Below are 8,437 nucleotides of genomic sequence, written 5' to 3' on the forward strand. Positions count from 1 at the left end.
GATCGATTTGATATTGCCAAACTTACATTTGTGTATAAAGATTTTGGCGAAAATAATCAAACTATTGACAGTGAATTTGTCAGGTTTGGTGGCAGAGCTGAAGCGTGGCTGAGAAGGTCTGTTGCCCAGACGCGGAGTGGTGGAGATAAACAGCGTGGTTTAGCTTCTTTAGGTTCGGTTTGAAGGTTTGAAGGCTGGTAAGCCTGAGAACTCGATTCAAAGTCAGGTGAGAACGATGACATAGTAATGAATGAAACGCCGGCACTTCCTTATATAGTGTCGGCGTGATGACGTCGGCGGCCACGTTGGTGGCGGGAATGATGGGAAGTGGTGGCGAGAATGCCGGGAAATGGAGTCAGCTGGAGGAGTTCGTGACAGGACCCCCCCCTCGAGGGACGGCTCCCGAAGTCCCAGGACGCCAGGCCCAGAAGTCAGATAGCAGGGTAGGGTCAACAAACGAGCTCATGGGCTCCCAAGAGCGCTCCTCCGGGCCGTACCCCTCCCAGTCCACGAGGTACTGCCAACCTCGTCCCCAGCGGCGAGTGTCCAGAACCCTGCGGACCGTGTAGATGCGATCCTCCTCAACACCGCGGGGCGGAGGCACCCGGGTCGGCGGAGGGTGGAGAGGTGAGGAGACCACCGGCTTCAGCTGGGAGACGTGAAAGACCGGGTGGATCCGGAGAGCAGCCGGGAAGCGCAGACGGTATGTGACTGGATTGATGACACTGAGGACAGGGAACGGACCCAGGAAGCGAGGGGTGAGCTTCCGGGAGCCAGCCGGCATCCTCAGGTTAGCGGAGGAGAGCCACACCTGGTCGCCAGACCGGAAGATGGGGCCAGGCCGGTGGCGGCGGCGATGTTGATGGGCATACTCCGTGTTGGTCCGGGTGATGGCCGCACGGGCCCAGATCCAGGCGAGCCGACAGCGGCGAACCAGCGTCTGGGCAGCAGGGTCCTCCACCTCAGGCACCTGATGGTCGAACAGAGGGGGCTGGTACCCGTAACAGGGTTCGAAGGGAGACAGGCTCGAAGCGGGGCCAGGTGGTCGGCTGGGACGAAGCGAAGCAGCGCAAGTAGCGTCCAAGCTGCTGGTTAACTCTCTCCGTCTGACCGTTCGTCTGCGGGTGGTATCCAGAGGACAGGCTGGTGGATGCGCCGACCAGGCGACAGAACGTTTTCCAGAAGCGTGAGACGAACTGGGGTCCTCGGTCGGAAACCACGTCCTGAGGGAAACCATGGAGCCGCACCACCTGCTCGAGGAGCAGTTCGGCCGTTCTCGTGGCAGTGGGGAGGCCGGCCAGGGCCACTAAGTGCACGGCCTTGGAGAAACGGTCCGTGATAGTCAATATGGTGTCCAGGTGGTCGACGGCCGGCAGCCCCGTGACAAAATCCAGCCCGATGTGTGACCACGGCCGCTTGGGCACAGGGAGAGGTTGTAACTCTCCAGCACCAGGTCGGTTAGAGGACTTGGATCGAGCACACACATCACATGCAGCTGTGAACTCGTGGACGTCCCTCCTCATGGGCGGCACCCAGAGAGCCCGACGGAGGAACTGGAGGGTACGGGCTTGTCCTTGATGTCCCGCGAGCCGTGAACAATGCCCCCACGTGAGTGCCTCTTGTCGGCAGAAGGCTGGAACGTAGAGGCAGTTCGGTGGAGTCTCTGGGGGCGCCGGATCGCCAGGAAGTGCGGCCCGTATGGATTGTTCCAACTGCCATTGGAGGGAGGCCAGGAAGCGTTGAGTAGGCAGAATGGTCCGAGGCTCCGGGGGGCTTAAATCTGGTACGAAACGCCGAGAGAGAGCGTCCGCCTTGAGGTTCTTGGAGCCGGGCCGGTAGGCGATATGAAAGTTGTACGGCTCAAAAAAGAGGGCCCACCGAGCTCGACGAGGGTTGAGTTGGCGGGCAGTCTGTAGATGGATGAGGTTCTGGTGGTCGGTCCAGATCAGAAAGGGATTGGTGATCCCCAAGAGCCACTGCCGCCATTCCTTCAGAGCCCATTTTATAGCCAGCAGTTCTCTGTCGCCGACCCCATAGTTCTGCTGTGTGGGGGAAAACTTTCGGGAGAAGTAGGCGCATGGGTGGAGCTTAGAGTCTGGACCGCGTTGCGAGAGGACGGCCCCTGCTCCCACATCAGAGGCATCCACCTCCACGACAAAGGGCCGGGTCTGGTCCGGGTGGAGGAGGATGGGTTCTTTAGTAAAACGTCCGACCAGATCATGGAAAGCCCAGACAGCCTCTGGAGTAAGGCGGAAAGGGCGAGGCTGGTTGGTGGTCTTGGTGAGTGAGGTCAGAAGCGCTGCGAGGGACCTGAAGTTGCGTATAAACCTCCGATAAAAGTTCGAGAAACCCAGGAAGCTTTGCAACTGCTTCAGGGTCGTGGGTAGAGGCCACTGAGCTACTGCCTGAACCTTCTGAGGGTCCATCTTCAGGCCCCGGGAGGAGATGGTAAAACCCAGGAAGGAGGTGGATTCCTGGTGAAATGCACACTTCTCCAGTTCGCAGTACAGTCCATGATCCAGGAGGCGGGACAGAACAGCTCGAAAATGCCGGATGTGCTCTTCGGCCGTGCAGGAGTAGATGAGGATGTCATCTAGATAAACAAAGACCCAGCGGCCCAACATGTCTCTTAGCACATCTGTAATGAACCGCTGGAAGACGGCGGGGCTGTTGCAGAGGCCAAACGGCATCACCAAATATTCATAGTAGCCGGTGGGCGTGATAAAGGCGGTTTTCCACTCCTCACCTTCCTTAATACGGATCAGGTTGTAAGCACTGCGCAGGTCCAGTTTAGTAAATACAGCGGCTTGGGTGATGGCATCGAGGGCGGTGCCCATGAGAGGAAGAGGGTTGACGGTCCCGGATCGTTATTTTATTTAACCCTCGATAGTCAATACAGGGCCGGAGATCCCCCTCCTTCTTCTTTACAAAGAAAAACCCTGCGGCCCCGGGGGATGTTGAGAGACGGATAAATCCCTTCTGGAGGGCATCAGTTATATAATTGTCCATTGCCCGGGTCTCCGCCGGAGAGAGGGAGAACAGGCGACCCCGAGGGGGGGTGGTGCCGGGCTGGAGCCTGATCTCCAGGTCATAGGGTCGATGAGGAGGTAGCCTGGTAGTGGGTTCTTTAGCAAAGACCTGAGCGAGGTCGTGGTATTGAGGAGGGACGAGCGTCAGGTCTACGTCTTTGGGAGGAGCTGCTCCAGTCCGAGGAGTAGGGGAACCCCGGTGGTTCTGGCAACCCGTGCCCCAGGCCAGGACCTTACTGGTGGACCAGGAGATGTGAGGCTCATGACGGCAGAACCAGGAATGACCCAGGATGAGAGGTGTAGCTGGAGCCTGGATGACCAGGAAGTGGAGGGTCTCCAGGTGTTGGTCAATAGTCATGTGGAGACCCTGGGTTCAGTGGGTGAGAGGGTACGGCACGATGGGCCGGCCGTCCACAGAGGTCACAGGAATGAGAATGGGTCGAGAGCAGTGAGGGGTTACTTGAGCTAAGTAACTAGTCCTTGATCGATAAAACACTCCACAGCCCCAGTGTCTAAAAGAGCCTCCAGTCTGGTCGTGCCTTGGTCCAGGTGGAGGGAGACCGGGAGAGTGGTTCGGTGTGGAGCCGGAAAAGTGGAGACTCCGGGCGGGACAGCCCCTACTCCAACCCGGAGGGACCGTTTCCCGGTCATTTTGGGCACGTGCCACGGTGGTGACCCATCTCCCCACAGTAAGCGCATCGTCCCTCCTGATAGCGCCGTGCCCGTTCCTCAGGGGGGAGATGTCTGAGCTGCATCGGCTCCTCCGTCAGTTGGTGAGCCGGACGACGGGGTGACGTTTTGGTGTGTATGGGAGCTGACATGGTGCTCGGCCGGTTCAGGATGCTGCGGTCCAGTTGGAGAGCCAGATCCACCGCCAGGTCCAGGGAGGTTGGGGCCTCGTGCCCGATCATGCCCTCCTGGATTCTAGGTGACAATCCCTCCAGATAAACGGCCTTGAGAGCAGCGTCATCCCACGTCAACCGAGCGGCTGTCGTCCGGAAGCGAGAGGTGTACTGAGCCACCGTCTGGGAGCCCTGACGAAGCTGGAGCAGCCGAGTCTCGTCTGGGACCTCGCTGCTGGGATGAACAAATGTCTTTTTCATCTCCTTCACAAAAGTCTCATAGTCATTGCAGGCAGGAGATTTTTGATTATAAAGAGCCGCCGCCCATTCACCGGCTCGACCCGTCAGCTGTGAGGTCAGCAGAGCGACACGAGAGCAGGAAGTAGGGTAGCGTGCCGGTTGGCACTCAAAAGTCATTGCCAGGGTCGCCAGCATGCCCTCCGGGGACCCCCTGGTTCCGTCCCACTTATCTGGAAGGCTGAGGCGTGGCTCCATCGGCTCCGAGACGGTCGAGGTCCGTTGTTGCAGGGCAGTAGTAAGCTGGAGAACTACCTTGGTGAGTGACTCGTTCTTGGTGGGTTGGCGATCAGTTACGGTACGGAGCTGGTTTATATCTGTCGTATTCTGATCCATAGCTGCGCGCTGTTGAACCACTTCAACACCCAGACGAGCGACCTCCGTTGGGTCAACTTGGGACTCTGTCATCCTGTCAGGTTTGGTGGCAGAGCTGAAGCGTGGCTGAGAAGGTCTGTTGCCCAGACGCGGAGTGGTGGAGATAAACAGCGTGGTTTAGCTCCTTTAGGTTCGGTTTGAAGGTTTGAAGGCTGGTAAGCCGGAGAACTCGATTCAAAGTCAGGTGAGAACGATGACAGAGTAATGAATGAAACACCGGCCGGCGGCCACATTGGTGGCGGGAATGATGGGAAGTGGTGGCGAGAATGCCAGGAAATGGAGTCAGCTGGAGGAGTTCGTGACAGAATTGCTGCATTTTATTTTCCAAACTAATACCATACTTGATGTCAGAAAAAGATAAGGAGCGTATAATGAAATTATTATGCGTTAACCACGAGTGAAAACTATCCCAGAAAACTGTGGTAAAGATGCATGTGAAAAATAAATGTGTCTCAGTTTCTATATTAGAAATGCAAGAGGCACAATCGTTCTCTCCAATATAAAATTTAGACTGCAAGAAATCTTTGCAAGGATAAATAGTTTTAAAACGAACTTCCTTGGCTTTAGGAGGGATTGGGAATTTGAGATAGTTGCATCTAATGTTTTTAACATCAGAATTACTAAACTGACGTACTAATTCCCGTCTTCTGAGAGGTAAGGGAATGAGGGCGTCAGTGAACCAACATCTAGGGATTTTATTATTGCAGTTTCTGTCCATAAAAGAACAGTTCTTAATTGTTATAGGAGCCATTTTTGGAATAAGGTGAAAGTACGACAAAGTGCCTTTCAAATTAGAATATATAGCTGGTGGGATTGCACTGATTACCTCGGCATATTGCTGAGAAGAACAAGTTGGGTTAAATTTGTGATTGAAAACCGTAAAATTAAGAAATTTTCCATTCTGGTCCATCAAATGCAAAATGGACCATACTCCATGGAGATGCCAATCATTAAAAAAAATGATTTCCTTTAAATCAGGATATAACGGTTGTTCAATATTGGTGTGTTGTGTGGTGTGAAGTTATGTTTATACATTGATTTCCAATATTGTAGAACTTGCTCGTGAAATTTGGATAACTTAATACGGAGTTTGGATAATTCAAAGTCACATTGAAGAAGCAATTGGATTCCACCTACACTGGAGAAAATTTTAGCAGGAAGATTGAACCACAACATATTTATATGATTTATAAAATTTAGTAGCCATTTTAACTTAAGTGCACCATTCATTATATCGAAATTGATTGCATTGAGACCCCCTTCCTCTAGTGATTTGATGATGTTATTCCTTCTTATATAATGATGTCTGTTTTTCCATATAAAGTTAAAATTGTTTTGGTTAATTTCTTTAATAATATTTTGAGGAATTCTTAGAGAATAAGCCGGATAGATAATTCTTGACAATCCTTCCATCTTGGATAGAAGTAATCTACCATAATCTTTGTAGCCATATGCTTAAAATACTTTTACTCTTTTTAATTAAGCTCTCAAAATTACATTTTACTCTCGTTTCTAAGTTTTTTGAGATCGTAATCCCCAAATATTTGACTTGATCTTTAACAGGTATGCCATGCAGAGTTGTTTGAGGATGTTCATGAATGGCCATCAATTCACATTTATCTATGTTTAAATAAAGGTCCGAGGCTTCTGAAAAACAATTAACTACTTGTAAAGCAATTGGGATCTGTTTCTTATTTTTAAGGAAGAGCGTAGTATCGTCTGCCAGTTGAATTATAGCCAACGAATTACCAAAAACATCTAATTTCTCTATCTGACTATTCTTAATCATAAAGCTGAGAATTTCCACGACCATGATAAAAAGAAGAGGGGAGGCTGGACACCCCTGTCAGATGCCTCTTTCAATGTTGAAACGTTTGCAGGTTCCAGATGGTAACAGTACAGTACTACGTATTAATATCCCTGTATAAGGTTTGAACAATTTCACACAACTTTGTTCCAAAGCCAAAATGGTGTAACGTGGCTTTATGAAGGAATGGTTGACTCGGTCAAAGGCTTTGCAGAAATCCAAAAAAAGAACAAAGCCATCATCCTCAATTGTGTCCCTGTAATCTAACAAATCTAGGACCAACCTAATGTTGTTATGTATGGAGCAACCCCTGATAAACCCAGATTGGGAATCGCTGATGATTTGTAAAATACCTTCTTTGAACCTATTAGCCACAATATGAGCGAGTATTTTGTAGTCCACATTAAGGAGCGTAATTGGTCTTAGATTGCTTAGAATTTTTTTTATCTTTGCCGTTCTTCGGAATCAAAGAGATGAGTCCTTGTTTCATAGTCGGCATCAAAGATTTAGTTTGGATACATTCTTGTAATGCAAAAAAGAGAAGATCTTTTATATTATTCCAAAAATGTTTATAAAAGACAGATGTCAGACCATCTTCACCTGGGGATTTCCCAGCGGAAAGTTGTTTGAGTGCTGCCTCTACTTCAAATATCTCAATCTCTGCATTACATTATAATTTTAAATTCCTAACTGATTTTTGGGATGAGATGTGTAATATTATCCAATAGGTTTGATTCATTGCCACTAGATGATGAATAGAGGTCTTTATAAAATGTATAAACTTCTTCAGCAATAATTTTGGTATCCATGCATTCTACATCATTGATGATAAGTGAATTAATTAAATTCCTCTCCTGTCGTCTTTTTTCAAGTCCACAAAAGTATGCGGTATTACATTCACCTTCCTCAAGCCATTTCGCTCTTGATCTAATAAAAGCACCTCTAGCTTTCCGAGAACTCAGCTCATCCAACTTGGATTTAAGGTTTATATAAGTGGCTCTGTCTGCGTTTAACATTGGAGTTTTCATACAGTATTCATCAAGTTATGTATTAATTTAATTTATTTTTCTCTCAAGGATTTACTTCTCTTAATTCCAAAAGTTATTGCAGATTGCCTTACTTTAAATTAGAAAAATAACTTCCTATTGTGACATCATATCTAATTTCTAACATTAGATTATTAATCAAGTCGCAAAATTCACTGTCTTTTAAAAGATCAGAGTTAAATTTCCAAAAAACATTTTTTTTTTAGTGTTTATCTCTGGAGTTAATTTCAGAGAATTTAGGCAATGATCAGTTAGAGGCGCATTAGAGATAAAAACGTCTGTAGCTATATTGGCTAATGGTGGGGAAACCAGCCATAGATCAATTCTTGATCTTATCATTCCATTAGGTTTAATCCATGAGAATTGCTTGGTCCAAATATCAATCAATGAGAAAGAGTTACATAAATCATTCAAAATTGGATTAAAGTGCGGAACATTAAATTTGGATGGGTCTCTGTCCAAATAATCATCAGGTGCGAGGTTAAAATCTCCTCCAAACAGAAATAAGTCTGTGTGATATAGAGTTTTGTAGTCAGAAACAACGTTTCTGATTTCTAAGAACAACTTCCTAATCTGTGAAAATATATATCTCTCATATAAGCTCTTTCATATATTATTATAAGCTCTTTTATATGAACAAATATGTATCTCTCACTTATGCTCCTTATATATTATCATAAATACGTTATTATATGCTACTTTTCATGGAATCTTGTTATAATATCGAAAACCTCTCTGTGCCTTTTCTGCTCAAGCTGAACAGCTGCATAAGGGAGTGAAAGTGCTCCTTCCTTCATTTCCTCAATACAAGAACAACTGTCTTTGTTAGCAAAGGATGTTGCAGGATGTGTCCTGGTCATCTCAAGGTTGCATGTCCTTGGGATGAATTGGTCTTTCATTAACAAGGCTATTAGCTGACGTGCGTCTGCAGGTGCAGATGGCAGAATTACGTGTGTGTATGGCAAACTACGTATGTAACATTCCTGTAATCTTCAATAAAAATCAGCCGTTTTCAGCAGAACGGTGAGAGTCTGTCCGAAG

This window comes from Nothobranchius furzeri, chromosome 2 (genome assembly GCF_043380555.1).
Source record: "Nothobranchius furzeri strain GRZ-AD chromosome 2, NfurGRZ-RIMD1, whole genome shotgun sequence".
NCBI lineage: Eukaryota > Metazoa > Chordata > Actinopteri > Cyprinodontiformes > Nothobranchiidae > Nothobranchius > Nothobranchius furzeri.